Source organism: Taeniopygia guttata, chromosome W, assembly GCF_048771995.1.
Source record: "Taeniopygia guttata chromosome W, bTaeGut7.mat, whole genome shotgun sequence".
Lineage (NCBI taxonomy): Eukaryota > Metazoa > Chordata > Aves > Passeriformes > Estrildidae > Taeniopygia > Taeniopygia guttata.
In genome coordinates this window covers 16,892,890-16,899,821 of record NC_133064.1, presented here as the reverse complement: position 1 = coordinate 16,899,821, position 6,932 = coordinate 16,892,890, and the positions used below count along the sequence as shown (strand labels likewise).

The 6,932-nt window shown below is 50.3% G+C and overlaps 1 pseudogene; it reads right to left on the bottom strand.

The window, feature by feature from the left end:
* Positions 1 to 333: 333 nt before the first annotated feature.
* Positions 334 to 2,683, bottom strand: LOC140682128 (adenosine 5'-monophosphoramidase HINT1-like; annotated as a pseudogene).
* Positions 2,684 to 6,932: the final 4,249 nt, after the last annotated feature.

Genomic DNA, 6,932 nt, shown 5'->3' with positions numbered 1-6,932 from the left:
ACTCCTGTTACCAGGACACCCAGGTCCAACAGGAGGTGCATGCTTCCAACACAGGGCACCACGATGAAAACACCCTCGGAAAGCATGCATGCAGCCTCACACACAGTATCTTCTACAGTTTTAGCTGCAGCCTACTACGTTGGCGTACCACTGCCAAAGAGCTAAGACTTTGCTTCCTACAAGATGCGCTTCCAGCTTCACACAAACAGGCCAATCACTACCTATCTCTGAAATGCTGTTACCTGGCTGAAACATTCCACTACTTGCATTCCAGGGAGACACCGTTTGAACTTGCAGAACTACTTCCCCTCAGTAAGACACGCAACACGGAGGTGATATCCCCATGACAAATCTTTATTGTGCAACTGCTGCTCAAAGCTTTTATTACCTTCCACAGACACACGGCAAAAAAAAAAAAAATATTACACATCAAAAGATGCTAGATTGATGAGCAACAGACGAAATCCATTCAGTGGCGATTTGTACACTTGCAGCAACTCCTGCGGTGCTAAAATCTTAGCCAGGCGGCCAGCCCAACTGACGGCCACCCAGAACGGGTAGATGCATGCGATAGACAGACTGCCCACCCTCGGGCCCTTCATCCACAACCATCCGGAATCCATTGGTCAGGCCCAGGTGAGCAACACACATCTCGCCAACAATCATTACATGCCCAAGAAGCTGGAGAAGGAAGTACAAACCCATAAATAAGTAAAATTAAACGAAAAAGGAAGACATAAAGAGGGCAGGAAGGGAAGGAACGAGAGCAGAGAACCACCCAGCGAAAGCAGCTAGCCAATTCCTAGCAATTCAACCATTGCATGTCAAATTAATGCCCGTCCGACTGCCGGCAACTGAAGCGTTCCAAGCAAAGTCACCAAGACCAATTATGCACGCCATAGGGGCCACAGAGAGCTAGGCAATTTTTCTCAAGCTAAACAGCAAAGGACTACAAAACAGCCACACAAGCAGACTTTGTCTCAGGGTTAAAGCCCCCATTGTGTCTTCAGGCAACATAACCAACCCTGGTGGAAAAGAAACTTTACGCTGCCTTTTGCGTAGGTTTACAATGTCTTTCAACATGGCTTTCATAGCTAAAAGCAAAAAATCCAGCACCTCTCAACCAGCTTTGTCCTTCCTTGCCCCTGACCTGCCAAAAACCCCAAGCACTCTTCTGCATGTTAGAAGTTCTACTACTCTTACTCTAAACCACGGCAATAGGCACCAGACTGCGCTCCAAAACAACACTGCATTTTGCACCAGAAATACATACCCAGGGACCAGTACTGCTTGATAGCACTGCTTTTAGTCAAAAAGCTCAACTCCATTACAAGCTAGAGGCAAAAAGATGACAGCGCCAGAAAACCCAAAGGAGCCTACTGTGCCCTATCAAGGGGGAAAGGGGGCAGAGGAAAGAGTCCAGTAAATGAGGAACTATCTACAGGTACAGTTTAGCATACAGAAAGCTCACACAGTACTTACAGATTCACCAGAACCTCCTGCTTCAGACAACTCGATAATTGGCTCCTTAGGCATGACTAGGAAAAGCGTCCCGTCTAGGGGCAAAAGATCATGGAACGTACGGCACTGGAGGAAGATTAAACAGTTAAAACATAACCGGCTTTAGAGAAAGGTAAGAGCTTATGCAAACCCATCTGCTCCGCTGAACTCCTACAGAAGCAGATTACCAGATACCCAAACACCAGCCAGAACATTGATTTTTCTTGCATTATTATAATGCTTTCTATACCCAAAACACGACATCTTCACAGAGCCCCCTCCAGAAGTGGGATTCGTCATGCAAGACAATGGGCTAAGGAGACAGGCCACTACTTGCAATTAACAACCTCCGGTATGTTTTAGTTCGGGCTGATTGTTTCCTAAGCAGTTTTTCTATTGGATGTGGGCCATGCAGAGACTGGAGACAAATGGCTTAACTGAATCATCAAAGAGTTTAGTGAAGTGGAAGAGCAGCGGCCATTCATTTCCCACAGGACAGGGAGCTCAAGTATCAAACACACACATAATGACAGGCAGCCTGCAAGTGCATAGGATGAGTCTGTCTTCTATACTGCATGCACGCTCTGCCTTTAAAAGAAAAAAGGCGTCCCTGTTAACTGAACGTTAGCATTTTAATAACCAAGTCATATGGGATATTACCTTAAAGGTAACATCGCATAGGCAACGGCTGTACTGGTTTCCCCCCGGGCCCGGACAACACCAGCAACCCAGTACGCCCGAGGCAGCCGGAGGGGTGGGGGTGCGGCTCAGAACAAGTTAAGGGGATGGCGCAGTAGAGAGCGCCACAACCCAGAGAGGCCCCGTCCGTCCCCCGTCCCTGCACCCACCCGCAGCCGCAGCACCCTGCCGCGCGCCAGGGCACCGCACACCGATCCTCGGCTCAGATGCCTGCAAGCGCAGGAGGAGGGGGTAGGGGGAGGAGGGGGAAGGGAAGAGGAACCGCGCACAGAGCAAGGGTGCGGCTACCTCCTCGTCCTCGTCGCTAACGACACCAGAGAATCGCCTTGCCGATAATCTTTCCGAAGACAGTAGTGGCACCACCAGTGCCACAGGCCAGCACGCCGACACTCTCGCCAGCCAAGGACAACGCCCATGGCCGCCCCGACACTTCCTCCACTAAGCCGAGCCCTCCGCGGCGCCCATTGGGCCGACGGATCGTGGCCCGCGTCTCCATTTGTTGTCTCGCCTGCCAGTTTCGCTTTCCCCCGCCCCCTTGGCGAGTCCGCCCTCGTCGACTTGGCGCCCGCGGGGCGCGGAGGGATCTGTCCCGTGTAGTGCTGCGACCCTGAGGGCGGGCTACGAGGTCGCAGAAGACGCTGTAGTAGCTACAAGTACTGTTGCTTGTTATTTGTTACCTCATCGAGTCCACCCCAAAGGTGCCTGTCCCTTTTTGGTGCTGCTCCCTCCAGTCAAATGACTGCTTTGGCCAGGGCAGGCCTGGCTTTAACTTCTCAGGACATTTTGAAAAAACAACAGAAGTTGCTCTACATTGTTTGCTGAAAGCCCCACTTCCATTGCAGACATTTCTAAGCTGCACGTCTCCTGGAAGCAAATAAAATGCAAAGCGTGCGTTCCGCACTGCTGGCTTGAGGGCTCAGGAGAGTAGGATTTGCGTTAAGCTGGATAGGAGGCTTCTAAAAAAATAGGCAGTGCCCCCAAAGCTGCCCAAGGGTGCTCTTTGGTGCCCTGCACCCCCGGGGACAGTGACCACCTTGAATGATCCACTCAACTGTCTTGTATCATATATACATATATGAACCCTGCTTTCCTCTATATCGGGCTAAGGATATCCTTGGCCGCCTTTCAGGCAAGGACACACTGTCCTATTTTGCAAAGCTGCTTCCCAGCCGAACGGCCTCCAGCATGTACTGGTGCATGGGGTTGCGCCTCGCCAGAGGTGCAGGACTTGTGTATCCACAGGTTCCTCAGGTGGTCTCAAAAGAGATCGTTTCCTATGATGGAAGGGATTTTGTTCCCCAAGTCCCTGCCTTGAGGTTCAGGGTCTCAAGAGGTGTGGTAACTGTGCCTGTGAAAACAGAGAAAAATGAATCACCGAGTACCACAGCCTTCTCCATGTTGCTGGCCACTAGACTTCCTGGCTTATTTATCAGCAGCGGGGGGCGGGGGGGAGGGAGGGGGCACGTGGGTTGCGTACGCTTTCTTTAGTCTTATTTTCTGACCAATGCACCTGTGGAAGCCCATTGTCCGATTCTTTACATCCCCTGCCATAGTCAGCTGCAGCTTTGCCTGAGCTTTTCTGATCCCATCCCTACAGACCTGGGCGGCATCTTTAGATTCTTCCCAGAATGTGTGTCCCTGCTTCCAGTTTATAGCCACTGATTGCACAGCTCCAGTCATTTGAGTTGTCCCAGCACATTTCTACCATAGTGATTACATTGTTAGCTTTCCGGCTGCACAGTGGTTTCCAGCTCCTCTCTCTTATGCATGCTGCATGAATTGGTACAGAGGCACTTCCGTTGGGCTGTCGACTGCGTCACTTTTTTGGACAAGGATCAAGCCCCAATTCCTTTGCAGCATTTCTCAAGTATTCCCCTCTTGGTTCCCAACACATCACCAGCCCCTGGCTCTTCTCTGTTGCTCAGAACTCCATCGTCTTTCCCTGCTGAGTCTCGTTTAAAGCCCTCCTTGTAAGTCTAACCGGCTTACCGGCGAAGACGATCTCGCCCCGCTTGGTCGCATGAATCCCATCAGCTCCCAACAGACCCGGCTTCTTAAAGGCACATCCATGATCATAGAAGCCAAAACCTTGAGTATGGCACCAGCTACGCAGCCCGGCATTCAGCTGTTCAGTCCGTCTCCTCCTTCCTGGACCCCTTCCTCAGACTGGACACCACCAGAGCCGACCATCACCTGTGCTCCCCATCCTTTTTGCATCGCTCCCACAGACATAACAGACTCCTGAGAGGGCTCTAAGTTGCCTTATCTGAAACTACAGAGAAGAGTAGGAGCAGGCAATAACCTGTAGCGTTCACCAGCCTCAGCAGCCTCTCAGTGACACCGTGAATGCGAGCTCCTGGTAGGCAGCAGCGCTCTCTAGAGAAATCGTCTGGGTGGGAAATGGGTTTCTCAGTGTTTCTCAGGAGGAAATCTCCAATTACTATTACCTTTATGTGCTTCTCTGGTCGCACTGGTTCTAACATGGGCAGGTGGTTAGGTCAGCTCTGCATGGTTGGCTTTGTCCTGGGTCCCGTCCATTACTCATGTGCTCTTCAGTCTCCAAACCAGGAGCATCCTGTCTGTTATGTAGGGGCACTTCAGGAGATGGGGGAGGGTTCTTCCTTCTACCCTGAGCACAGAAGTGCATCCGGTCTCCTTCATCTCAGGAGTTACTTGTGTCAGTCACCCCGAGGTTACATTCTGGCTTACCTCTCTTTTGTGCACTCTGAAGGCAGGACGTCGGTTAGCCTGGGACAGCGTACAATACCTGGCATTGAACTCCTGTCCGTGTACCTGGATTCCTGTCAATCTCCTCTTTTAAAACTTACGCGTCCAAGGAGATCTTTCTGCTGGGCACACTTTGCAGCTGTGACATCCACCGCTGCCTTCAGGTTCTAAGGGGGACTCTCAGGTACTGGAGCTCTTGCCCTGCCCTTTGTTCATTGACCCTGTCCATCACTCCCGCACAGGGCTGCTGATTATTCTCTCCCTCCTCACGCCCTCACTGTGGCAGCAGCTCTCTGGCCACAGAGAGCAACACATAACTTTCCCAGGCCTTTCTGAGGAAGGCTGTGAGAAGGTCAGAGAAAAGAATGAGAAACAATTCTTATCTTCACTTGCTGCACCTCTTATTGTGAACATGTGGAATGTGTTATGGAGATTTGTTTGCCAAAGGGTGGTTTCTTAATTAGCCAATGGCGATGGTGTTTGGATTGGAGGACCAATTAGGTCCAGGTGTATCCTCACTGTCTATAAAAGCAATGGGTTTCTTAATAATGATATATTTATTTATTTTATATTAAAGAGATCGATCAGCCTTCTGTGAATCATGGAGTCAATGCCAATTACAACCAGTTTGGGGACGCCCAGCCGCGACAGCTCACTTTTAGTTTAAAGCCCTCCTAATGAGGTCAGCTATCCTACTGGCAAAAATATCTTTGCTCCGCTCAGTGAGGTGGAGCCCTGCTCTCCCAAGCACATGCTGATCCAAAAACAGGGTCCCATGCTCATAGAACCCAGAACACTGTTGCAAGCACCAGCTCTGCAGCCAATTATTTACCCGCATTATCAGTGCCCTTATCCTACAACACCTGGATGGCATCAAAAGCATCGGTGGTGGGTTGACCTTGGCCAGATGCCAGGTGCCCACAGAGCCGCTCTATCACTCCCCCTTCTCAGCTTGACACAGAGAGAAAATAAGATGGAAAACAACTCACAGGGTGAGATAAGGCAGTTTACTAAAGGAAAAGAGAAGGTTTTTGCACGAAAAAGCAAACAGGAAAAACAAATAATTATATCCTCTAGTTCCCATCAGCAAGCACTGTCCGACCACTTTCTAAGAAGCAGGGCTCCAGCACGCGTAGGGGTTGCTCCGAAAGGCAAACGTTGTAAATAAGGAATGTGTCCCCTTCCCCCTCCTTAACTTAGCTTTTATTTCTGGACTGATGTCATATGGTATGGAATAGCCCTCTGGCCAGTTTGGGTCAGCTGTCCTGGTTGTGTCTCCTCCCAGGACCTTGCCCACCCCCAGCCTACTGATGAGGGACAGAATGTTGGAGAGACAGCGCTGATGCTGTGCCAACACTGCCCAGCAGTAGCCAAAACGCTGGGGTGTGATCAACACCTTTCTAGCTACCAGTGCAAAGCTCGGTGTGGGGAAATGACCGGGGACCCTGTGGACCGGTAACTGGGGATTCAATTAGAGGAAACTTAGGGGTTATATTAGCATCCTCACAGGAGTTATACAGTGCGGGAATTATAGGGTAAATCACAGTTGCTGCTCCCTGGGTGGAATGCAGTTGGCATGGTTTGAAACCTATTCCGTGATGATTCCCCATACACACATACACCTGCTAAGGGGGATGGAACGGAGGGTGGAGCAGAGCGAAGGCCAGGCTCTGCAGAAATCCTTGCAGGGAAGGGAACTCGATGGCACTTTGCAGCTGATAAACAGCATACCACCTGTCAACCAAGGGAGATAGGGGAAGATGTCTTACTGCTGAGGCAGCAACTGTGGTGAAATCACTCTCCTTAGGTGAACTTGCTTCATTAAAGCCTAATAATAATATTAACGTACACCTCCATCCCAAAGTTACCCACCTCCAAAGCGCAACCACCCCTCACTGGGCATGTGCTCTATATTCTTTTTGACTGTATCTTTAAAAGCAAAGCAAGAGAATTTTACACCAATCAGTAACAAAAGTATGCATGACTAGGGTCACTCAAGCTCCACC